The sequence below is a fragment of the Rousettus aegyptiacus genome, unplaced genomic scaffold (assembly GCF_014176215.1).
Source record: "Rousettus aegyptiacus isolate mRouAeg1 unplaced genomic scaffold, mRouAeg1.p scaffold_m13_p_10, whole genome shotgun sequence".
In the NCBI taxonomy this organism is placed as follows: domain Eukaryota; kingdom Metazoa; phylum Chordata; class Mammalia; order Chiroptera; family Pteropodidae; genus Rousettus; species Rousettus aegyptiacus.
Window position 1 is genome coordinate 35,135,945 of NW_023416285.1, and position 27,802 is coordinate 35,163,746.

The window sequence follows — 27,802 nt, forward strand, 5'->3', positions numbered from 1 at the left end:
GATCAAAAACAAGACAGAATACATTAGCTGAAGCATGAAGAAAGGCAATTACATGCATATACAAAAAATAATCATTTTATAAAAACATGAATTTAGCCAGATAATAATAATACTGAAATAAGAGCTAGAAGGAAAGACAAAGATGTGTATTTATGTATTTATGATTAATATGAACATCCAGATGAAGATATAACCCACATATCAGATGTTTAATTAATTATCACAATGTGTTTTTCACATTTAAACAGGAGAAAGGAAGAATTTAAAATATCAAGTTAGATTTAGTCAGCTCATTCAAAAATGTAAAAATGTAAAATTTTTAAATTGGATATGTGACTTGATTTTGTGTTAAATTTTATGTGAAAGAAGCTAATCATTGAAAGCAATTGGAAGATGACTATTAAAGAAACATTAAGTATAATTTAGTATACTGTATTTTTTAAATCAATAAGTGAAATCTTTAAAAGAAAATTTTCCACTAAGGAAAGCTAAACAGTGAATGGTTTCTACTTAACTAAGTTAAAAAGAATTTCAACAAAATTGTTTCTTCCCAGTAGCATTCTAGGCAATAATGGCTTTTTAAATGTTTAACAATACAATTATAAATAAACCTGACAGAAAAAGGTAAGGGAAAAAAGACTGAGAAAAGTCAAACTGTCTAGAAATTTCTTAAGAATAAATACTATGCCGAATAAATCACTCTTTGGGAGCCCATTCCACATATTTCAGTTCCCTTCCTCTTTCCTACACTCCCTTCTCTCTCACTCCCTCCTTCCCACCCTCCCTCCTTCCTTGTGTGTTTCTCTCTCCCGGTCCTCTCCCAGCCCCTCCCTTTCCAATTTGAGCTTAATAGTTTGAATCCAGGTTTCAGATGCTGCTAGGTTAGCTTAGCTGGTTGCATTATAGTTAACCCAGGAAGTGAACTATCCAAATTACCAAGATAATAGAAAGTAGCACACGTGGAAGCCAATCTAAAATTGGGTCTCATTTTTTCACAGAACCACTAGATTTAAGGGAACAAATGGACCAGAAAATCACTTCTAAACCTGAGGTGTAGGTGTATGTGTGTGTGTGTGTGTGCGCGCTCTTAATGAACCGCAACTAAATTATATTTCTTATGATTTTATATATGAGATAGATTTATAGATTTTCAGGCAAATTAATCAAACGTCTTAAAATAATCTAATGATCGTCATGCAATAATGTGACTTCCTATCAATTATAAAGGTTAAATAGAGTTATTTTCCTTGACAATCTTGAATATCTTTTATTGGATACATGTTATAGTCATATATATGCCGTCAACTATTTTGTATATATTTTATATAGTTATATACAAGTCTTCTATGGCATCTCTTCTTGTATAAGTTAGGAAGTAAGGCAGAGTTTCTTTAAACTACTTATTTCAAACTAGTGGACAATTATTAGCTGAAAGACTGGTATAAACACAATAAAATGTATATATGTATATACTTAATAAATGAGTTTATTTTTAAAACATTTCTATGATTTTATATTATGGACTCTTCTGTATGATTTTTACAGAAAAATAGAACAAGGTTATTACACAAAAATCAGAAAACACAAAACAAAAGTAAAATGTAAAAAAGTTTTTACAATACTAATAAAACTCTGCAACAAATTTTAACTTCTATATTCATCCATTACATCGTAATATATGTTTTAGCTATATTAAATTTTAATTGTTTTTCTCAGTAACATCTTTATCATTTCAAAAATACCATGAATAAAACATATTAAGCTTTTGATACAAAAGATGATTTTAGATGTCATACTGAAGAAATATCAGAATCCACTGCCACTTTAAAATACAGAACAATCTTTATGAACAACAGAGGTAATTCAAGGAGAATTAAACATATTACACAGTATGCTTAGAAATGAATTTGAGTCTTCAAAATTCATTGAAAAATGACATGATTATTTTGCGCCACAGAATCTACTAGTAATCTATTTGCCTTTCTTCATTTTCCTTTTTACTTTTCTTAACTCTCTGAATACCTCAAGAATTAACAAAATTTTGAGTGTCTCCCCTGTTCTATCCCCTCTACACCAGAGGGCAGGCAAGGAGCAAGAAGAGAAATTGAAACTTTTATCACATTCATTTGCACTTAAGTGTTTCGGGCAAAAAGAGTAGTGGAAGAAAATTTTGAAAGTACTGAACTGGCCAGCAATGCTTTGGGAATGATCCATTCTATCCCAATTCGTACTGTTATGAAAATAATAACGTGAATCAATACCCATTTCCTTTGTCAACCAAAATTGGTTTAAGTATATTGCTTAAAAACAAAAGTCTATAATACACAGGAATAAAACTTGAATCAGACCTTTTAAACAATATTAATTTTTAAAATAACTTCTAGTTATCTTAAATAGTGGATTTAATAATTTTTATTTTTCTCATTTAAGCCTTGAATCACTTAACTCGGTTTAATGATTTAATTTACTGTCTATTACATTTACTCAGTTTTCATTGCCTATCCCTCTTTCATTTTACTAAGACATTTTGAAATAAATTTTCTATGTTGTTTCCAACAAAAACTTAGAAAATATATATACGAACAACCTGAAACCCAGTATTAATAAAAAGTTGGGATATGCGCCTAAGTTCTTTTGAAAAATAGTAAAATCTAAATAGAATTCTGAATCAAAAATACCAAAGCAAAATCACATGTATTATAAAAAGAAATTTTCTATCATGAACCGTGAGGTTGTTACCTGCACAGGACTCTTTCTCCTTCAATAGTCTCAGGACTTAGAGGAGAGAAGGATAAGGGAAGGTGCTTGTGGTAAGTTTCTGCGTATGTTATGGATGGGGATAAAATATCAGGTGAGAAATCAATACTGGGTATGATCACTGAGCAGTGGACCCAGGCTTGACCAGGATAAAGGGTAGAAGAGATAAAACAGCTCAAATCCCAGTTCAGCTACTACCTTGCTCTGTAGCCTTAGCAAGCCACTTAACCTTCCTTACAGAGGATGTGGAGAGTGGCAGCAATCACCGGTTTGCTGTGAGAACTGGGTAAAACAGTCCAAGTAAAGCACCTACCACAGTTCCTTGCACATGGTGAGAGTGAATAACAGTAAATTGTTGTTTTCTGTGCTGCTGAAGCTTATCATTCAATTTTTTGTTCTTGTTGTTTTCATTCTTTAAATTTTTCTATTTTCTTACCCTTTTGTGTGTGTTCTTTTGGTCCTTACTCCTTCCTCTTTCATATATTTATACTTCTTTTCCTTCTTTCCCTATACTTTCCCTCATCCTGATTCTCTTCTCCTCTTCAATTTCCTGTTTTATTGCATTTTAATTTCTTTTACTTTCCCTTTCTTTCTAGATTCATCACTGTGAATCTATGAAAATAAAGAGGTTTTTAGTGTAAGGAACATTGAAAGTTTATTCAAGTCCGACTATTGTTATTAACTGTCTTTTTCCCTGTGGTATATTCATTTATTTAGCAACTAATCATTAAACCTATTTCATCTACATAACACAATGGCCCAGAGCAGCTGACATGCCCTCAGTAAAATAACAATCTTGCTAGTAAGACAAATCATCTACACATGGAACATAATGAGACAAATCAACTACATGCAGAAAACCAAAAGTAGTATATGAAAACAATAAAATAGATGTCATAATGCCACACATAATTATCAAAAATAAGTATGTTCTAGGTAGGAGCACATGGGAAGAAAAATTACTATGGGTGGCAGTAATCAACCGCAATCTTTTATGAAACCCAAAAGCCCCCAGAACAGGGAGACATTCTGATTCATTGTTGACGCTACTGAGTAGGTTAAGAAAAATACATTTTGTCTTAAAATGTTGGAGATGTATTGGCTCCATGGAAACTGGGGCTTTTATCATAAAATATTTCTACATGTTTCCATTTACCAACAATTGTTTCTTTTTTCACCATACTCACATATCCACATTACCACATTGCACGGGTTCTACAGGATAATCATGTTTTCAACATTTTACATCACAAAAGCCCTACCAAAAGAGCCCTAAAACACCTGGATAAAAAGTGAGAGCTTCAATCATTCAAGTGTTTTATTGTATGGGATACCAGATTATGACTTGAGCAAATCATGAAAAGACTAAATATTACATAAATGTGAACAGACAACATGTAAATTTGTATTTATTTGTTTTGTAAGTAACTAACACAGAGTTATGAGGCTGAGTAAGCATAATAATTGATTATGATAGCAAATATAGTTCTCTGGACATCTATACTCTTTAAAGGTGAAACAGCAGTTAGCCTTTCTCTCAGATTTTAATATCCTTTTGAATCTGGAGGAACTCAACCAAAATGTTCAAATAAATTAAAAATCTTTGAAAATACTCTAAACACAACATGGGTATACATAGTTTAATAAAAACATCTATCTTTATAATAAGAAATAAAGAACTTGATGAGCAAGTAGCCACGATGTTTAAAGATAATTTAACATCAAACTGAATCTACATCCATAAAATAGCATTATCATAGCTGACAGAATGATTAGGAAATTAAAAATATCTCTGTACTTTAAAATATTTAACATGTTTGTTTAAATCCACATTGTTGGAAAAGAAACCGAACCATGGTCTCTTTGACAATCATGTCAAAGAATCAACTAAGACTTGGCAGATTGCCAAGCCAGGAGCTATGGTTTTATTCAGTGACTATTCTGTCAAGGCTCTGCTTCACAGAGTTCTGAAGCTAATCAAAGTAGATGCTCAACTTGCCTCCACACCAGAACTTACTCCGCAGCTTTGCAAAGCACTCCAAAGACAGCTTGATATGTAAAACTACTTTGAACAGACTCATATATGTAAAGAGAAGTAAAGCCAGACAGGTCAGAAACCAAATCACCGTGTCCATGCTATTCTTTTTCCCCAAAGAAAAAACCTGGAAAGCATTTAGGATTTCTCTGGTTCTAATCCTTTCTGTATCCTCTAATGGGATAATTTTTAAAGGATACCTTAGTTAACGTGCATATTGACCTAAAAATGCAAATGTATTGTTACTTCAAATGTTTCAATATTTGAGGCATAAAATACATAGAATTTATACATAGTTTTAAAACAACTTAGAATATACTATTATCAACTACTATTATCACCTATGAGCTTAAAGGTCTATCTCTGATGAAACGATATAAACTAATGATAACTAGCAACAAAGGAATTAAAAAGCTGAATATTAGAAAACCATTATAGAGTTTTAAGAAAAAAACTTTAAACTAAATAAATAACCATTCAAAACCTGCAGTGCTATCTACATGGCTTTGTTTATATTTATATGTCATGCTTCATAGAAAAGCTTTTACAATAGATACCAAAAATGACATGGATGACTAAAATATACTTGCCTTCATTTCTGGGTATAACTTACCTTGCTAAAACAATTTATAACCTTCTGATCAAAATAAATGACTTAGTAACTACATTTTCAAAACATGCATTTGTTCTAATATTTAAATCATTACTTTATACTTAAAAATATTTTTTGCATTTTAAAAACCATATCTGCAAAAAAGCAACCTTGACTTTTATAATCTGTATATTTAGAGTTATATGTTCTAGATAGCAGAAGAATTCACAAAGTCAAAAACTACAAATGATCAAATTATACCACAAGGACTTCACAGAATCGCAGCATTTGATTTTAACCGAAAGTGCTGAAATGTGCAGAGGAACGCACACACACTCCAACACATACATAACACAAAAGTTATAACAATCTAAGTACACATTTTATTAGTCTAAAAGGAACCTAAATTATACACTAAGTTAAACAGCATTTTCATTTTCCTGCTATGCTAATGTGCACAAAATTTTGCCCACTGCCCTGCACTGTTTTTTTTCACCCTCTACAAGACGAAGTTCTATTATTGTGTGTGTTTGTATGCGCGTGTGTGTGCACCAGAATTGGCTTAACTGATCTTGCTTACATTTCTGGAGGGGAAAAAGCCTCTGTAAGATATAAAGCTTCTCCCACTACTCACTTTTGATTTCTGTACGCTTGATAGATTGTTGCCAGGTTCCCTGGGATGAGACATGAGGAGGAGGCACAGAATTGCTAGGGTTTCCACTAAAAAGACCAGCACCGTAGGCAGCACTAATCCTGCACCTGTGATGTGTTATTCAGCAGTTAAGAAATGCAGTCCAGACTGTGGTTGCCTAATACAGCTCAGCTGTTTTTCTCAGTACTCCCTTTGATTATAAGCTGGCAAGAGAGATTATTCCGGTCAGGCATTGAGCTATGTTCAGGATACATGGCATATGACAGTGGAAAGGTAAAAGAGAAAGGAAACCTTGGAATCAAAAAAATAAATAAAAAGAAAGAAAAGAAAAAAGTCAGTGACCAAGGTGTATTAAGTAACATTTCCAGATGGTTAAAAGCTGCTTCTGATTATATGCAAGGCAGAATAATATGTGACATTTAAATATCTAGAAATCTATTTTTATATTACCCTTTGACATTTAGAATGGTACTTCAACATGCAATTCTTGTTTATTCAAAAATAAGCACGACTTCACAAATTGATCAGCTACATAAACATTTAAAAATATTTCTTTAAAGAGGTTTACCTACATTGCCAAACTTTTAAAATTTGGAAACTTTCAAAATGTTAGGAAAACTGAAAACCAAATGATTATAATTGATTTTAGCTTTTTATTAAATCCACCATATCATTTAACTTGACTCATTAAAATTTGTTGTATAAAATTTGTATTTCAGACACAACTATCCTATTAATTATCTGTGGTTAAATCAGCAAAAAATATTTATTTTAACCTAGCATAAAATTGCTAGCAACTCTAAATTGATTTAAGAAATTTTTATCATATACAAAGCTTTCTAAAGGGCACTTTGGTTTAACAGAGATAAAGAAATGATCATTATGCTCACGAACTTTAAAATCTAATTGGTTAAAGTGAAATAGAAATTACCTTTTTTTTTTTTGTTCTTTTCTCATAAAACGGCTGCTGACCATTCCCTCGCACCAAAACTTTCACTCTATTTCCTTTAACACTCTCTATGAACACAAAACCATCTGTCTCCCAGGCTAGTATCCATGCCATTTCAAATAAATAATCTAAATTCTTATCCAAAACACAGATACCCTTTCCTAATACCAGATGGTTAAAAAACAACAAAAAATCATTTCTGTAAACAAAAACAGCTGAAATAAAGAAACTATATATTTCAAAATGTAAATATCATTTAAATGTATATATTAAAGAGTTTAATATCTTAAGTTATTTTTTGTTTTATTGACTAGATGCTAATAACCTAAGCCAAACAGTCTATAAAAATATTATTAGAAAAATTCTATATGATATATATTAGGAGGAATAGGGTCAAAAGAAATTACTATGTCCATAAAAACATTCACTCTCATCAGAATTTGACAAGTCTTATTGCTTTCCCATACATTCAAACATTCATACAGACATCAGCATTAGAGATAACACTACATTCAAAGTTCCAAGCAACACTCAGAGGCCAAATGCAAGAGGACCAAGATTTAAGAGGTATGCCACAAAATGTTATATTAATATCCTCCCATTCCCATAATCTGGTTTGTGCATCCAAAGTAAAATAGGATAGCTTAATTGGATCCTCTGAGTATGTATATGACTAGCAATATACAGACTCTTGATATTTTAAGGCAAAAATTTTTTTTTCTAAAAATTATACCTAATTGGCCATTAAAATAGTGCTGAGAGACTCTGAACTACCATCTACAATGTTTTGATTTATAGGGATAAGAATGCCAAAGGAAATCTTGCTGACTTTTGGGCAGAAACACTGAGGAAAGGTCTAAATTGTGACTGTTATTATAATGATTGTGTTATCTCACATCTGGGTCTGGCACACTGTGGAACATTCTGGCCTGATGCTGCTCAAGCTGTCCCCTTTTTTGATAAACAAATGGCTTCAGTTTTCAAAATGTTCTCTAAAAGCGATCTTATTTGTTTATTTTTTGATTTTAATAAAGCCTAGTAGACTCAGTGATCCAGGCTCTGAAAAGTTTTATTGATCTTACCTTTAATGTTTCTGTATTTTCCTTATCCAATTTATATCTCCTCATTTATGCCCATCCATATTCTAAGGTCAAATGTTTCTCCCTATTTTTAATAATTATCAATCAGAGATCTCACAATAAACAAAAAACCTAAATCTAAGATGCTACATAAAAAATAATTACTTCATAAACCCTTTCTTCTGTATTTTGAGCCATGTCAATATTAGGCAGATATATTTATGTGTGTTATAGTTTTCCACTCAGAAATATTTTAATAAATTGTGTATATGATCTTAAATTTCAATATCAGAGTAAGAAGGTAAGAAATATATACTTGAATCATGTTCTATTTAAATAACCAAAGTGCTCTCAAACAATAATAATAATAATATGGGACAAGGTTCAATGCTATCTTAAGTGGCCACCTCAGTTATAAAGGTTTCCATATTCATAAAAATCATAGGACATCAAACAAAATATTTTACCAAAATTTAAGAGTCGGTACTTCAAGTATTATGAAACCATTCTCTTCATTTACCTACAGAATGCCCTGTTGTCTGCTTAAAAGCCCAGAAAAATTTTGGCATGGGATGCAAGAACTATTATAATTTCATAAATTAGAGGTTGGTAAAACTTGCCAGTTTTTGCTATTATGGTCATCAGGACTGCTGATGCTCATTAGCAGCAACATCTTATAGTTGTTTTTCTGTGTTGTTTTGTTTTCCCTAAGGAAAGTAATATGAAAACTTCCTGGTGGCTCCTTTTCTTCATCATGAAGTCAAATATTTGACCAGAAAAAGGATTATATTTGTGCTAATTATTAATTAGACAAGTAATCTGGAATCAAATAACTCTAATAGCTATTTTCTAAAATTTTTTCACCCCAGCCCTTAGAATATGGTACTTTGTGACAGCTTTTGCACATCCTAAAATCGTAGTAAAGGACGTATTTTTCTTCCCATTTCATACCAATAAGGGGAGAAAAGCCTTGCCCAACAGGCACCATCCCAAATAGCAGCCCCCTCCCCACCAACAATGCCAGGCTCTTGTCTTTGAGTTAAGTGTCTCCTCACTAGCAAGAAAGTATAAGCAGAGAGATCATTAGTTACGACATGTAGACGCTAGCAGATAATGTTGACTCACTTTAGGAACTATTAAACTATAAACAGTGTGCTGAAAGCCATTTGTCTGCATTTTAGAATAAACAGCAGAAGCTACTAAATTAAATAGATTGCAAAGAATACGTTGCTGGTGCCAAACCAAGGAAAGCTTAATTTTGAGAAGAAAAATCTTTGATTTAATAAAAATCAATCTAGAATCCCAAGGATGCTGAAATATAAAACATTAAACATTTTATTTTATAATATAAACATGATATATTTGTGTATATATACATGTGTGTGTGTGTGTGTGTGTGTGTGTGTAATCTATGTTTTATAATCTATGTTTTAAAAAGCCAATACTTATCAAAGTTGTTGCAGGGTAGTTTGAGTTCAAAAAAAGTATACCAACACTTAATAGATATCTTCTCTTAAATGACAACATTTACGGTAATACTGATGCTGAGCAAATGTACGTTTTCAAGGAAAGTTTTACCTATCACTGTGTAAAAGGTAAAGTTGAATTACGTCAGTTTTCTTTATCAGCACTATTCCTGCTCACAAACAACTTAACTATTTTGAGAAAGAATTTCTAAAATGACTCCTCCCCCAAAAAGAAACACAATATGAGTGTTATTTTACATATAAACGCATACATACATATTTCTATTTCTAGCATGTTAAAATCTTTCAAGAAGAACACTAATCTATCATGGAACCCTGAAAGCTTTATTACATAGTTGACTGGAAGGATATGAGATAAATCAAGGCCTTTACTGCAGGCACCATATACAGGTGAAACACTCCATTTAGAGCTTATTTTTCCTGCTTGTCAGAAAACAAATCAAAATCTGCTCTTTTTTTTCACACTTCCAGATGTCAGAAGCTTTTCAAAACAATTCTGAGGTCAGAGAAGAGAACACACAGGTGTGTGTTATATCAACTACTGAAAGCAACTGAAGGTTGGTTAGCCTGGAATCCGATCCCTCCATCAACACATTCTTGTGGGCATTACAAACGCTCCCTGAAGGAATAGTACACTAATGCTGACTACTTTTAAAAAACATCCCAAATCTCATTAGATCTATTTTTTAGCAGTATTGTTCAAAAGCATCTCTGCTAGTAACATCAAACTCACTGCCAGCCCTTAGTAGACCTTTAATGTTTTCTCCAATATCACCTCTTTTGTTCTATTTCACTAATAATATAGCAGGTTGAACAACGATAATATATTCTCTATCAACATACATAAGTTTTTGTCATATCATGTAAATTATGACAACCCACAAAAAATTAAATGTTAAGATATCGGGAACAAATTCTTAAGAATAACTGGTTCACAGTAATGCCACTTGGTCTTGGGAAAACCATCATATATTTTCATTGCTGGTATAACAAGCCTGAGACAGAAAGAGGGCAGTAATATATCACATCTGAAATTACCAGTGTTTACCTTAAAAAACAGTGCACTTACTCATTTGAAACCTTAAATACAAACAGCATCTTAAGCATAACATGTTCTTAATTTAAAAAAAAAAAAAGGAAGGAAAGGAAAGTCTTGCTATTAAATGATTAGGTTCCCAATCAAGATAATAAGAATTCTGCCTACAAGTAAAATTACCTAATAGTCACAGATTTCTTATTATGCTTATTAATGATCCAGAATAATCACATTAATTTAGACTTTAAAAATTCACTATCGATCATATTAACATTCATTCAAAAGATTTCTTACTTATATAATCCGTCCTTTTCACACATGCACACACTTCACAAATATGCCCACGATGAGGTTGCGCAAGTAACAAATTATTTTCACAGAACTTGTCTCTTCTCATCAAATGTTCCTGGTATTTTCCATACCTCAAAGAGTTTTGCCACTGAATAACGCCTCCCCACAACAGCTTATGATAAAAAAAAAAAAAGAAAGAAAGAAAAAACGAAAACTTTTAAAATATTTTTCCTTTTTCTTTTCAGTCCATCATCCAGTGCCTGAATGCTCATGTCTCAAACAACAGCTAATTCTCAGAGCAGGATGCACAGTGGCACGCTGAGCATAATATCTGTATTGGCTGATAAATTTACTTATATATTTCATATCTACACATGTCACGTTTCCCAGCTTTGCTTTTCTTCTCAGTAATCAGCAAACTCAGAGGCTTCACTACCAATATGCCACATGCATGGGAAACACAGGGGCAGAGCCTCTCTCTTCTGGAGTATATGTGCAGAGTACACTGTTTTTTTGATCTGAGATCCTTCTCTGCCCTCCTTCTTCATTTGTTGTCTCCTAATCCTCATTTGCTTCTCAAAAACCTCAATATTCCTGAAGGTCCATATGTCTCCCTTCTTCCCTCCCACTCCCACTGAGAAGACAGGAAATATCAGGTGTAGAATGTCCTGGTTTGCCCCCCTGCACTCAACAGACACCTCCTGTGAACTTTTTAGCCTTGCTTGTCATCTCAGGGGAGCTCCCCTGCCATTTGTCTGCTGGATCCCATCTCTTCTCACACACCCAGGACCAGTCTCTCTCACAGAGAATGGTTCGCCTCATACATTCCTTCCTGGGTTATGAACAATGAGTATTTTTCCCAGCCTAGGTCAGCCCACCAGAAGAAGTGTTTTAGGACAAAGAGACAATGAGTGTATTGGGAATAAAGAGCTAAGGAACCCTGAAAGGAAAACCTGAGATGCTTACCCTTCTGCTTTTATATCAAAATGTAGTAACTTAAAAAAAAATTTTAAAGAATGTAGTAACATATACAAAACATGTAACCGAGCACCGACATTTACAATGGGCCAAGTCACACGTGTAACAGGATAACTAGACTCCAAACAGGTGTAGGAATCACAATTTCTAGCCTTAGCCATGCTACTGACTTGGAAATCTCCAGAATGTCCAGAATGTTTTGTTTGGAAAACCAGCACAGTGATGATTTACCATATAAGGCTTAGGCAGTAAACATAAGTTCTCAGGATATGTTTGCAGAAGGAATACCAGTGAATGAATTAGCTCACTAGAAAAGACTCAGCCAAACATACCTGTCTAGATTAGAAATTTAGTGTGAAGGAAATGACCCTGAGTCAACACCATAATATAGTAGTGTCACACAGTGACTGCTTTTCCCATGACCACATCCCCTGGATGGGTAACAAAGAGAGTGATAATGGGTATTTCTAAAGAAAGGAATAGCATGCAGAAAGTAGTGGCTGCTCTGGTAACCAAAACATTCCAAAACACTGTAACATGTTATACCTCTAACTACTTCCAACTACTTTCCTTACCTAATAAAGAATTTGGGAAAAGGACATCTAACCTCCCATTGCCTAAGATCATAACTAGTCATGGACAGGAGGAATAAAATAAATCCAGGCCTGCCTGGCTACAAACACCGGAAATCATTCGCAACTAAGTACATATATCTTTATATATTAGATACGGATGTATATATGGATATTCCTGATGTTAACTCACTTAATTTCAGACAGATTTTAAAGTCGACATCTACACTTATATATTCATGGACTATTACACACATATAAAGTTATTTATTCTTGTGAGTTGCATTAACAAGTTTACTAGGAAAGAGATTTGAATAGACTGAAAAAAGACCATCATACTGTATTAGAGAAAAAATAAAAAACACAAAAGTCAAAAATGAATAGCAGCTGTGAATTTCCAAAATTAAACTAATATATTAGAGTAGTCTGAAAATAACTTTCATTTCCCTTGAGCTTATTATTACACAAATTATGGTTAAATACAAGTTGGATTTTACTCTGATAGAGCATATTAACTCAATCGATTATGTTTTTAATTCTTCTTAGTAGTAGTAAAATGGGAACAAATTATAAAGAAATGAAAATAATAAACAGCATAGAGTGGTGGTACCCAAACTTTAATTCCATCCTCTATAAGGTATCAGGATGTGGGTGGAGAGGAAGCATCAGCATACATAGTACAGTACTATGCCCTCCTCTCTAGAAATCACCAAAAAATAGTGTTATCCTAAAATCTTATTAGCTTGTTCTGAGAAGATGGATTATCTGATCCTGGCTGTCATATAAATTTTCCTGTTTCGAACACTTCCAGTTCCTTTCACTTTTTTATTACAGTACTACGTCTCCCCAAACCCCCTTTTCAAATCACTTCAGCTTCAGCTAAATTTCTAACAAGTACTGAATTCCTAGGGCTTGAAAAAAAAATTTCTAGTAATTTTGTTTCCAATAGAAGTAATGAGAAAGTAATGGATATTTATCATACCTTTTCGGTCTTTCTCATTTGTTTTGTGTGTTTTTATTTTTTTTCCTCTGGCATCTGGGTGAGTAAGTATAGTTCTTGCCAAAAATACTTGAGTTCTTTTAGCTTGGTTAAGCAAAGAATTGAAGGTGAAGAAAGGATAGGGACAATTATGTTAAAAATGCTGCCAGGTTCAAAGCAATTTAGGAGTCACAATAGTATATTTTTGTATCTTGTATTATCATATCAGTACAATTTGCTCTCTAACCTCCCTTCTAAACTTCAAACACATTATGGTTCTTCATAACTTCTACTCTGTTGATACACCTTTTTTCATATCTATAGCACGATAAGAGAGTAATAAATATTATATTAATAATAAACTATAAGAATCCCAGTTCTGCTATTTATTAGTTGTATTACCTTGGACAAGTCTTAATTTCCTTTGGTCTCAAACACGTCATAGTAATAGTACTCATACTTCAAGCAGTTTTTGAGAGGATTAAGTAAGATGTAATTGTTTATCTATCCCCTATTATGTGTGTATAAATCTCATATAACGTAGTCCTCAAAATACTCATTTTATAGATTAGGGTACTAGGTCTGGGAAAGGTGATTTGCCTGAGGACAAACAAATGAGCAACAGGCAAAGACGGGATGGAAGCTCAAGTCTCTGTGACTTTTAAAAGCAATGACTCCTCTAGACAGCAGTTCTCAAATGTTTTGTTTGCAGGACCCTTTTCATTATTAAAAATTATTGAGGACTCCAATTTTTTTCTTTGTGTGTATGATAGTTATTGAAACTACTACTTACCAAATTATAAATTAAAACTGAACTGTTTTTAAATATGTATAATTCATTTAAAATTAGTAATGAACAAGAAAATAACACTGTTTTACATTTTACAAATCTAATATCTAACTTAGAAGAAATTGGATATCTGCATTAAATATACTGCAATATGTTGCTGTGGTTGACATGTATGAAGACTATATGGCCACAGATATGTAGTTGGAAAAGGAGGAATATGTTAATAGTCTTTTCATATAATAGTGGTTATTTTGATACTACACAAGAACTAGACAAATAGGAGTCTCTTAAAAGTTAGCTACAACCCTATCAATGAAAATTTCATTTTATGATAAATTAAAATCTACTGTGTATCATGTACTTTAAATGGATTTTTCACATGTGTGATTATAAAACAATGGGCACCAATCGCTTGGAAAAAAAACCTTGGTTCACTCAGCTATGCAAATAAGTTCTGTGGATACGAGCTTTCCAAAATTTTATTTTTTGTTTAAAGTTTGAGTTTTACTATTAGCAATAAATACTGTCAGTTGTTTTCCTTTTTAATGACATGTTTGCTTTGTTCGTTTTTGAGAATATGTCTGCCAATACCCACATCTGAATAACCATAGTTTGTCAGCCAGTCATTATCTCTAGTAAAAATTGCGTTTTACGAGAAACATCTCAAGGTAACCATTAATCTTCATTATGGTGAAGAATTTCATTATGTATACTTCACATTTTGTCACACATAATATTAAAAAGACATTTATTCAAAGGTTGGTATTTAATAAAATTAATAAATTTTACTGTTTCATGCAGGATACTATTAAATAAAGTTTGCTTTTGTTTGGTGTTTGGTTGGTTATCTTTTACTGTGAGTACTTGGCAGTGAAGAATATAAATACAATTTGGTGCTCTGTTTTGATTTGTGCTGTTTCCACCAGCAGTTCTACCTTTATTTCTTTTGTACTATCAGTGTAAACATTAATAATATACCTTATTGTTATTATGCTTGCAAATCATACTTTGAGAACTGCCACATTAGATGATTGACTAGTGGTCATTAGAATCAGTGATATAAATTTTGTATGTTTTTAAAGATAAGTTAAGAAATTTTATGATGGTGGAATAAAAGGGAGTGAGAATAAAAGGATATTTAAAAGAAAAAATGAAGGAAATGTATGTAATTATTGAACCCTTTTGAGATATGAGAGATTCTCAGAAACACTAGATTGCTCACAAAAGTATTATGTGTGTCAAATACAAGTGAAAGCAATTATTAATGTAAATTTGTTTTTAATTGGTCTTTTTATGGTACAATTGAGGTACAGGACCTTAATTAAGCTTGTACCACTTATATGCCACCAGTTAAGAAATGTTGACAAATATTTGAGGAAAAAAAATGATTGCATTACAATGAAAGTAAAACAGACACAGAAAGTTCACATTCTCAGAAAATAATTAAAAAGAAAAAAAAGGTTGTCAAATACAGCACTAATCAGTCCTGATTGACTTCTATTTGTTTCTTTGATTTTCGGTTGTAAGTTTTCATAGGTAATATTTTTTCTTTCTTTTTTTTTTGTTTATATCTGAACACTGAAAGGTTACCCATATTGAGACATACTTTTCTTTAACTCAATGCAAAAATGCAGCTGAATTTTTCTGACAAACTTTCTGTCTCCCACTCTCCACTGAAATCATATAATTTTCAAATTTAAGAAAGACTTTAACCAAGCCAATTCAATTAAATTATATTTTCAGTTAATAAAATGTGGAACACTGGAACATGGGCATTAAAGGAAGGTCTGAACATCGTCTCTAATGCCAATGTAGACTGGACAGCATTTAGAGAAGAATATATAGGGCTGGAGATCGTACCCAGCTTGGCTAATTATCTGTATGCTTTTGGGCAAATTCATCAGTTTTTTTAGATCATCATTTCTCCTTAAAAATAGGAGTAATGATGTCTACTTCTCACATGGTTGTTGCCGAGATTAAATGAAGTCCAAAAAAAAAGCGCTTAACACAGCACCCAGAGATTGTGATAGAGTAAATGTTCAATGAACGTTAGTTCTTTCATTTTTCAGAACTCCATGGCTTAAACCTTGACAGTAAAGATTGTGAGGTTTGTAACACAGAAAAGGATACACCTTTCACTGATATTACATAAAGTATAAAGTGACTACCAGAACCCAGAACTAATTTAAAGATATATACCAGTTAAAAAACATACATACACAAGTCTATTTTCTAGAGTGTGATAAATGACCTACTGGTATTTATACTGGTGATACCTGTGGGTACAAATTCATATTTCCAATTTTTAGTCAATTTTAGTCACTTTCCAATTTATTTCATAAAATAATTTCACTATTAGGAAGAAAAGGCATGTGGAAATTCCATTATCACAGTTTCTGCCAGTGCTGGTAAATAAATGTGGCGGTGCTCAAAGAAAACAGGATAGAATATAATGCATCATCAATATTGCTTACTTATATTTAGGGCTATTTCGTATGTCATATCAACTTTGCCTTAAGAGCACTTTATATAAGTGTATCTTAAAAATAGAATGCCTTCTATGCCATATTCAATTCACTTGCAAGTTATTACCAACTGCTAGGTAGGTAGTATTAGCTACCACTCTCTAAGAATATTGTATATCTTCATAGCATCTTACACTTTGCAAGATACTGACATGAACATATGTGTGTTTGTTAAACAGATTCCAAGATTATACATATATACATTCTATAACATCCATATAAAGTGTAAATGATGTTTTATAACTGGCTTGCATTTAATCATTTACTTCAGATCTTTTACTGGTATATAATCATGTAAAGCTAGTTACATAACTTCACTGAACTCTAATGTCCTATTTTTCATCGGAAGAGAATTAAGAGAATATATAGGTAATATGGAGGCTCACTTTAAAACGTAAGAAGACAACCTAAAACCTGTGTGTAGAAAGTAGCTGTCAACCAACGCTTTACAAAGCCTATCGCAGTAGCTGTGTATGCTTCAGACAAGTAAATAACTACTGATATAACGATCAGAAATAAAAGAAAGAAAACTACTATTTACTGAGTACTTACAACAGGTAAAACAGTTCTAAGAGTTTTCGTATATTTTCATATAATTCTTACCAGACCCAGGCAATGTAGGTATTTTTTTATAATGACCAAGGCTCAGATATATAAGGTCATAAGGCTGCCTTGAGATTTTCACTACTCCACATAACTGCTTTAACCAAATCACTCAACGATGATGGTGATGTCACCATCAGCGGGTGTGTGTAGCTTTGATTTCTTCTCCTCCAGTAGCAAGGATAGGTTTTCCTAAATCTGCTGTATTCCCTTATGGCAAAATACAAGCCAATGGCTGGAGCCCCTCATTTCTATCCCCTTTATCCTGTCCCTAATCAGTACTATTGTACTACTCTCTGATCTTCCTCCCACTCCTATAATCCATTATTTGCACTGCTGCCTTCTAAAAATAACAACACACATGCATGAACTTGTAAAACCAAAAAGCTAAAGCAAAATAAACAAAAAGCTCTAGTGGTTCTGAAGTTCTTAGGAAGGCATTCAGGTTTCTTCATTAATCTACCTTACCTATCTTTCTAACTTTATCTCCTACTATGGTCTGCTCCCTGTCTATACCTTATTCTTATATGTTTTCTATATCCCCGTGCCTTTGCTCATAGTATTTTTTCAGCCTATAACAGCCTGCATCTCCTTCACCATGTATGCTATGTTACATTTCTCAATCAGAAATATATGCATCTTTGTTGATGTTTCTATGGAATTTTACCATGTTATATATGAGCCTCCATGAACCTCTAATTTACTCATCTGTAAAATGAGAATAACAACAGTATTTATTCATTCATACATGTAAAATGCTTAGAATAGTACCTTAAACAGTATTTGCCTCCACAGAAGTGGGAAACATTTATATATTATTAGCTGAAATTTGTGACCAAAGAATTTTATTGTTTGATGTTAACTGGCTCACATATGCATCTAACTCTGATTTTAGCCTTTGCAAATTTTTGAAGGAAAGATAATTAAGTTTTGAGTATAAAAACAAATTTAATAAAAACTAGATTATAACTTTTTAAAGTAGTTTTATATAAGAAAAGACATTCATTCTCATAATGGGCTAAAAGACAAGCCAACTACAGCATAAGACCTTTCTAGTGTGTAATACTAATAAAATAAAAATGGATTCCTGCAGAGCTCAAAATAAGCTCATGCCTCCAAGCAAAGCATCAGTTCATCCTGAAATTTTCCTACATATATAGTGAAATGAAGGCTATAAATCAAGGTAGGACTCTTGGGAAGAGATAAGCTTATTCACTGAATATTTCCATTTCTGCACACAATTTTGGAATGCTTTTGGCTTTCTTTCTGAACATTCCGCCATTTATACACACAAAAAAATTAGCCTGTTTTATAATTACAGGACACTCATAGTTCAACATCTGGAGTTCCTTCTCTTCTTTCTTAGACAACTTAACAACTTTAATGCTTTAGCTCTTGGCATCTACAACGGAAAGGATGTGGACTTTGGGTTGTGATAGTGGCTGTATGGGAGAAGGAAGCTATGGACCACACTGAGCTGGAGATAGAAACCTTCCTACAGCAAATACTAAGAAGCAGACTGATCAGTGTGTTGAGTACCTACCTGGAAAATGTAGAAATAGTATGTTCTCTAAACTAAAGTGTTTCCACTCCAAAATAAGGACTAGATGGCTAAGAATCATAAAGAGATATTTAACAACCATCAAAACTAGGAGTAAACATCCAAGTCCACACCAGCAATTGAATGGTAAAAGGATTATGTTCTAATATCAAAGTCATTACTAATATTGAATCATGTGCATATAGCAAGTGAAAATAAAGTCTCCCTGATATGCACCTGAAAAACTGAAAAATAAATCTTAGCAAATTCACTATCATCTTCTCAAAAATTATAAATATAGCAATCACTTTTCCAATAAAAACTAATTATTAGGAGTGAAAGTTTACTCAGTTACTGTGAAACTGATCTAACACTTTGCATACAGACTCGGAAGGGCACATGGTGAAAGCAGTAAAAAATCCAGTGGAAACTATGACTAATTATTATTAAATTTATGAGGCTATTCTGAAAGATAAGGTTTGAGTTAAATAACAGCAACTCAGCACTTTACAAAGACAAATTTAATCTTATGACCCACAGTGTGTAAACTAGGATAATAAATTACTTAAGAATAAATAGGATGTTCTTGAGAGGAATACATTTATCAACAGAACTTCAAATTTTTGGTTTCCAGGTCAGTACTTACTTCTGCTAACGTTAATCCTCATAGAAAGATAAATATATGGGTGGATGCTTTATTACTTCTCTGCTTATCCCAATACATACTTCTATTTCATATTTAAAATGATGATGAGCATTATAATAACTTTCTAGGCTATTATCTGATTTTATGTCCAGATATTTCTTTATATCCATTATCAAATAAAAATTATTTACATGGCGTAATAGCAAAAATAATATAACTACTCTAGCTTCAAAATACCTTGTTGAACTTTAGCAATTCCTCATTCATAAAGACTGTGCTTTTGAAAGTAACTGAATATATACATAGGCATTCCTATATTTTGTGTGTCATATCTCGACGAAGAGAACAGCTGTAGCCCAAGGTAGCTGTAAGTGGCAGGACACAGAGCCCTGTTGTGCTGGGAAGAGGAATGGAGAAAAATTGAAATGAAAAATGAAGCTAAAATGCTACCCATCAGGAGTAAGGATTCATTAACTATTCCTTTGTACCATCTTAGTCAGGGGAAAATAAAGACCTTTCCAAAGGGCGCTAACATGGGCCAAACAAAGTATAAATTGAAAGGAAAGATACTCAAAGCAGAGAAAACCAGTGCATTAGGCACTAATTCAAAGTGTTTTTCATGTGTTAACTCAGTTGCTTCTTCCAACAAGCTTACGAGTCACTTAGTATTATTTTGCCCATATTACAATACAGAAACTGAGGCAATGAGAACTTGCTCAAGGTCATAGAGCTAGAAAGACTTGAAATTGAGATTTAAACACAAGAAGTCTGACTCCAAAGCCACTGTGATATGCCATACATATAAAAGCAGAATTTCCTAGTGTCTTCAGAAAAAAACACTGAAGATAATAGTCAATATAAAGTTAAAGTCACTTTGTAATCATAAAATTTGTCTATTATATTCTAACTACTACTTCAATCATTTAAAAAAGAATCTTAATTCTTTTGCAGGGTTTCTGACTAGACAACTCACAACAACAAAATAAAATAAAATAAAATAAAAAAGATGGGATTTTCTACTTGCCACCACATTCTGCTTTAGTCTTAAAAGAGTTTTTATCTCTTTTCTTTTGAAGTGAATTTTAATGAGTCCTTAATTGTCAAAGGACTTCATAAACATTCATTAAACATTAAGAGGAGTTGTGTTTCCTTTCCCTGAAATCTGAAAGAGAAAATGGCTAAGATTCCAGTGTGGAGTAGGCATGAAGAAAGACTCAGCAGGATTGTAAACATCTGGTTTTGTATTAGATGTTTATCTGAATGGTTCATATCATTAGAGCATTTAAGATAATTCTTAGTGTGGAGATACTTTTATTTTTGTCTTCATAAGTTCTCCACAGTATCACCTCTTTCGGAGATATTTTTATTTTTTATCACTCATCCAGTTCTGAATGATTCAAAACATTTCACCAGCTCTTTATGATGCCTTCTGCACCACTGAACAGTAAAAATGGTTATGATGTTGGGAGGAAATGATTTTGATCTAAATCAACAGGGCAAGCCCAGCTATTATGGAAGTGCCACAAACTTTTTCCATTAAAAAAAGGTTTTCACACTGAATGTGAGTCTTCAAAGAAAGCATTCACCAAAGTGTGGTGTTTTACATCAGTCCCACACAGAAGTCAAAGACTGTTATCATGTGGATAAGTTTCACCTGATAAAGTTAGAGCCTCAACTATTTCCTACTTGTCCAAAGGAAGGAGATGCTCACAAGATATCATGGCAATGCCAGCGTCCTCAAGGTCAGCCTAGGAAATGCAAACGACTTGGCAAGTCAAATATTAACTCACTGAGAACAAATCTCTTGAAAACCCACCACATCTGATTCACTGAATCAGGCTGAGAAGGGTCCCTGTAAAAGAGGGGAAAATATGTTTGCTACTTCCAGATGTACGGTAATGATTTTTTTCCCCTTTTGTCTTCTAAGTTTGGTTTTCTCAATCAAGAGAGATAAATATATATTTATATAAAGTTACCTTCATAGTCATTGCATTTTGAAAGTGTCAACCTTGTCATCATCATGTAACTAGAAATAAGAGATATATTGGTTAAATTTGGAGAAATTAAGACATAAATATTAAGACAATGACTATGTTATTTAATGGAGCCCCTGGTTCTATAATTCCCAATACGGGCCAAATTCAGAATTCTTAAATTGTTTAAATCTTTTTAAATTAAAAGATAATTTTTGTTTTTGTATTTGACTTCAAAATGTCTAAAATTAATCCAAATACACTTACCAAATACAATTATACAAATACAATTATTGAAATTGTTTCCTAAATTGCTTTGTATTTTTCACTTTTTTTTTTACGCCTACAGCACCTGGTCCTCCTAGGTGGTCTCCCATCAAAATACTAACCAGGCCCAACGCTGCTTAGCTTCTGAGAAAAGACAGGATCAGGCTGGTTCAGAGCCACATAGCTACAGACATACTTTTTACTTCTTAAAGCTTGGATGGGACTGGGTACAGGTGGCGTGGGGAGAAGGGACACATCTTTAATGGCTATTTTTAATAGGCTATACTTTTATGTTTGGTGTCAATGAGTACTAGTTTAATTGTGGTGATTATTTCATAAGTTATATAAATGTCTAATCACTATGTTTTATACATGAAACTAATATAATATTTATTTCAGTTATAATTTAAAAATTTAAAAAAATAATGTTATACTTTGTGGCTAAATAATTATAAGGACACTCATGCTTTTTCAAATAAAAAAGATTTAAACTGTTTACCTACCATGTCCAGTAAATATTGAAACATTTTATACTTCCTGAATTCAGAAACAAATGGCACAAAGTGGGCCACAAATATGATACAGGAATAGAATAATGTAACTCAGGGGCCAAAAATGCTGAAGAAATTTTATTTTGGTGGTATCCTCTAGATATAATAATTATTTAACAGACTAAGCTTTTATTAGTTCATTATGATTATGCTAACAATTTCCAGATGAATGTATGATAAAACAAATAAAAAAGGAATGAATTAGAAAAACCAAGTATATGGTTTTCTTAATGTCTGTTCAATAATTTAAAGTTCAGAATAAGAAACTAATTTTAGTCTCATGTAGTTAGCTTCAATATGCATGAAAAATGTCTTAGCGAAGAATGTAAACATTAAAAAAATTGTATTTTTTCTTGATTTCATATTACTTTATTTTGGTCTATTGAGGGTTATCTGACATTTGTTTTCTACTTTTTTAGATACTCAAAATGTCTTACCCACTCCTGAATCCAAAGAGCTATACCTAAGATACTTATTGTTTAAATGAATTTGAACAGATTTACAAAAGTTATTGTGATTATTAATTATGTGCTAACTTGATTGGGTTACAGGATGCCCAGACATTTGGTCAAACGACATTCTGGTATTTCTGTGCAGTTGTTTTGGATGAGTTTAACGTTGACACTGACAGACTGTAGAAAGCAGATTACTCTCTCTAATGTGGATGGACCTCATCTGATCAGCTGAAGGCCTGAATAGAACAAAATGGCAGAACTTCTCCTAAATAAGAGGGAATTCCTCCTTTCTTACTGCCTTTAAGCTAGGACATAGGGGTTTTTTCTTGCCTTTGAACTCAAACTGAAACATCAGCTCTTCCTGGGTCTTCCATCTGCCTGCTATCAAACTGGAACTACACTATCAGCTTATTTCGTTCTCCAACTTGCAGACTATAGATCTGGGGACATGTTAGCCTCCACAATCATGTGATCCTCTTACTTATAATAAATATATATTTAAGATTCAACATATATTAAATTATAATATAATTTTAATATATATGTCTCCTACTGGTTCTATTTCTACGGAGAACCCTAGTACAGTTATTCGTAGTTTCTTTAAACAACCATGCTTCTTTAAGTAAATATAAAAATTTCTCGTAATTAAATCCAAATTACCTTGGGCCCTTGAATTGTGGTTCTCAGGATTTCTTCCACGTAATAAAGAACTATAATTTCACTGTCTGTAATCTACTTTAGATCTCAAGTATGTATTCAGAGTTCATGCTTTATTGATAGCAACTCAAGCAGTATAGCCCCAAATGCATCTGTGCCCTAGTGAGTATGTAATGTAAGTTATGACTATGATATCATCAACATATTTTTAAGGCAATGCAAAGTGTCAGTGTGAGAATAAATAGCAAGGATTAAATTCAAATAGCAAGTCAAAGATTTCACCTTAAACTAAGGTGCACTCAGCAACTACAAGATAATCACAGATCTGACAGAATGATTTTGTTTTTGTTTCTATAAAATTCCTTGTGCAGTGTCTTTCCCATTACTATCCTCTATTGGCCCAGAAATCTGAATATAGCAATCTTTTCCGGCAGTGTTTCCCTCTTGAGAAATCAGATTGCTTAATAAGATTCTAGGTTGAAGACCAGTTCAAGATGCTCAACTCTCCTTTACTAAATAAGGTAATAAAAATCACCAGAGCTATGAAAGCTATTGGCAAAAATCTAAGCTACAAAATAAATGAAAAATATGTCAGTGAAGAACACAAGCACTTAAAATTTATATTATTAAGCAGATACATATATGCTAGAAATCTTACTTGAAACATTTAGACATTTTTCATTTCATGAATTCGAGATGTTTTACTAAAGCACTTACTCGTTTCTGGTGACTAAAGGGGAAAAAAAGTACTTCAGCATGTTTTCAATAAAAGAAGATGGCTGCGAAAGTAAAATATAGAGTTTGAGTCTATCCAGGACAAGCTAAAGGTAAATTCTTTGCACTCTAGAGGTACTCAGATACTTTATCCTAAGATATATGCCTTTTCATTCTTTCAAAATGTACTAGCAATAATGAATCAAGGAGATTTTTTCTTCCTTTCTCTTTTTAAGTTTTCTCTTCCTAACTTAAAAAAATAGTCTAGGAAAGAAATAATAACAAGAATTAAGATTTCCAATGCTCATATAAGAACACAGAATATTATCTGGCTTTTCCTTGTTTGATTGTTGTCAGGTCACTGGCCTACATCGAGGCACAAGTACCTTACCAGGCACTAGTTAACCTCCAACTACCCTTTTCTAAGTTCTAGTTCTATACAATTAAATGATTACTGGGTATCTATTATTTCAGGCTAAGAGGTCTTGCTGATACAGAAAACTCAACACATTTAAATCTGAAGTTCTCTTTCCTCTTCCCTGAAGCTTTTCCGCCTATCCCTTTCCTTTCAAAATGTGTTCCTCCTTCAGTATCTCTCTGATGAACATAACCACCATCTATCCATCTGCCACAGCCAGAAACCTGAGAATCTTCCTAGACATCTCTCTCATAACCAAAATACCCAATCCATCAACAACACAAACATGTTAATCTTCTAAATGTTTCTGTAATCCTTCCTCAACTCTCCTTTGATGCTGTTAAAAGATGTTACACATGACCTTCATCGTTTCTCATTGCTTGCAATAGGCTCCTGATCTCTGCTCTCTGGCCCTGCTTTCCTTTAAAACATCTTTACAATATTACATTTGCAGAATTACGTTTTCTAAAATATATATTCATTCACTTTCTTAACTTAGCGATTATTCATTGGGCACCTACCAGGTACCAGACTCTGTTCTAGGCTGAAGAATTTAACAGTGGGGGGAAAAAACCCAAAAAACAGATACAATTCCCTGCCCTGAAAAAGCTTACAGTTATTGGAGGAAAAGAGATAGTAAGCAAAAATAAATAAATAAATAAATAAATAAATAAATAAATAAATAAATAAATAAATAAAGTACATTAACTTTGGTAAGTGCTATGGATATAAATAAAGCAGGGAAGTGGGACAGGATATGTTGGAAATGGTTGTTGTTTTAAAGAAGACAGTCAGAATTTCCTCAGCGCAGACGTTATTTTTGAGAACAAATGGTGAAGAGAGAGCTATGACATGAAATACTGCTTCAGAAAGAAAAAGCATCATAAGCCCTGAGGTATAAGTGCACCTGCTGTCTTCGAGGGGGATAAAAGTGCCAGCTTGTCCATCAAAAAGAATCACAGTAGGAAGTGAGGTCAGGGAAGAAAGGGGAAAGATCCTAGAGGGCCTTGTTGGAACTTTTACTCTGGTTGCTGTGCCAAGAATAGACTAGAAGGCAAAAATAAAAGCAGAGAGCCAGTTAGGAAATGATTGCAGTAAATAAAGCATGCTGATTGTGGTTTGGATATGGGTAGTGCTGGTGAAGGTGAAGATAAGTAGTCAGGTTCAAGATATATTTCGAAGGTACTGTCATAACCTTAATTTCCCAGGAAAGTAGAGCCTACAACAACTGTTTGAATAAAGGTAGTTTTCTTGAGAATGTCATCCCAGGAAGCGGGAGTACATGACCAGGGCAGTAAAACAGTAAAGAAAAGAATGGCTATGTGAGGATGAGCTATCTAGTTCACTCCCAGACATATTATGACGTGAGTCTCAGTATATCCTGGGGGGTAAAAGAAATGCTTATCCTTCAGCTCCTTTCCCACTGGTCATGTCTGGCCTGTGGCAGTTATCTGTCCCTTCCTCGTAAGTTGTGCACAAATAGAGAATGGTTCCTGCTGGAGTTCATCATGCTACATCAAAGGGACCACAGGGAAAGAGGCCAAGAGGTAAGACAGTACCCAATTCCACTTTCACAAGGCGGGGCAAGCCTTCTTAGAACTGGTCACTGCAGTTGTGAGAGTAGCGGGGGTAGCTCCAAAAAGATTCTGAAGAAGTGCACTGGGGTGCCCAACAGATAGTGTTGGTATAATTCTCTAATACACCATGTGCACTATGTGAGAGATAAAAAATTTTAAAAAATTAAAAAAAAAAAGTAACTAAGGATCCTAATCAACTTTATCCTAATCCACTATAAGAACGAAACAGCCATTAACTGAAAGGAAAGACAGTGGAAAATACAATTATGTCACTTCCTCTTTAAAAGTCAGTCATGGACCTATGAAATCCATTGGAAAAAATATGTATCTCCTTCCACTTTCTTCTCCTGTCCCCTGTTTACAACCTCGAATCCGCAGTTCACCACTCCTCACCTCCAACTCCACAGTTAAACTAAACTCTGCCATCCCATCCTCTGGCCATATCATGCTCTCTCAGGTCTCTCTAGGATTTTGCTCATGTTGGTCCCTCTATCTGAAACTTGCTTACTTCCTTCCTTTGCCCAGATAATTCCTTATCAGCCTTTAGTTGCCAACTCAGTTGATATCCCATTTTAAGTTAGATACACACCTATCTGTTCCCAAAGTATTCCTTGTATTCGTGTGTCTCCCCTCCACAGTGTGATCAGAGAGTATTTTCCTTGAAGCCACAGGGTGTATTGCAACATTAGAAGACAGTAAGTGTGTAATAAAAGTATGGTAAATGAAGGATAAGTGAATGATTTTTCTAACTTATTTTATGTTTATTTTAAGATAAACATGCCCTACATATCCATGCCGCAAACCAATTTTCAACATGAACTATTTCAATGGTATACCTCATCCAAGGTGACTTTATGTCCAAAGTCACAGACGTATTTAGTAGCAGGACAAGAATGAAAATTCAATTCTTTAGATGCACTTCAGAAAAGTTTGCTGCCTTTCCCCCAAATTTAGTTAACTCTTGGACAAAATCTAAGTCTAATACGCTCAAGGATATTTTATAGGATTAGGTTGTTAAAGAGTAAAAATGCCACTGCATTTTAATACCAACTTTCTATTTAAACATAAAAATAAGACCATTTGGAAGTAAAATAAAATCTTTCTAGTGAATCTTATATCCTATGTGACTCTTAAGGAGAGGACTAATACAATCGGATTTTGTGCAATTAGCCCCATCTGAGACTTACAGGTAAAAGATCTTTTAGAACATGTTACCTGCTGTCGAGGACTAAATAACATATCTACTCAATGCTGTTCTTGTAAGGCAGACCAGCAAACTTCTCACAGTGCCTTCTTGGCTTCGTGCCATTTTAATTCTGATGGAAAATGTGAGCATGCTAATTTTGACTTAATATAGGTTTCTGTCGGGTAAACTTCTTGGCTGACTAGATTTTCTGAACCTAGTCCTTTTCACTTGGAACAAATGTGTTATTCTAGAAGATGCCAACACATCATGTGTTACTGATACATAACAAGATTAAGATGAAGAATGAAAACATTTAAAATGCAAAACATACTTGGGGAAAAATTACACAGTAAAGTGACCTGGGGAATGCCCTCAGCCATTTTCCAAAATTATTTGGACAGTATTTGCAGAATTTAAGAGTACACCTAGACCCTATTAAACCTGCAAAATGTTTTAAGTTTACAGAATAAAATGGTGTACCAAAAAAACATTA

At 33.2% G+C, this 27,802-nt stretch overlaps 1 protein-coding gene across 12 annotated transcripts in view; it reads right to left on the reverse strand.

The window, feature by feature from the left end:
• BMPR1B (bone morphogenetic protein receptor type 1B) overlaps nt 1-27,802 on the reverse strand; it is a 326,532-nt gene that overhangs the window by 52,245 nt on the left and 246,485 nt on the right. Inside the window, exon 1 of one of the 12 annotated variants that reach the window (XM_016144353.2) lies at nt 6,019-6,589. The exons of the other annotated variants lie outside the window; for them this stretch is intronic. The gene's annotated coding sequence lies outside the window, so the exon portion shown is untranslated. Of the gene's footprint in view, nt 1-6,018; nt 6,590-27,802 lie in introns of those variants that run through there. 12 annotated transcript variants of the gene reach the window in all.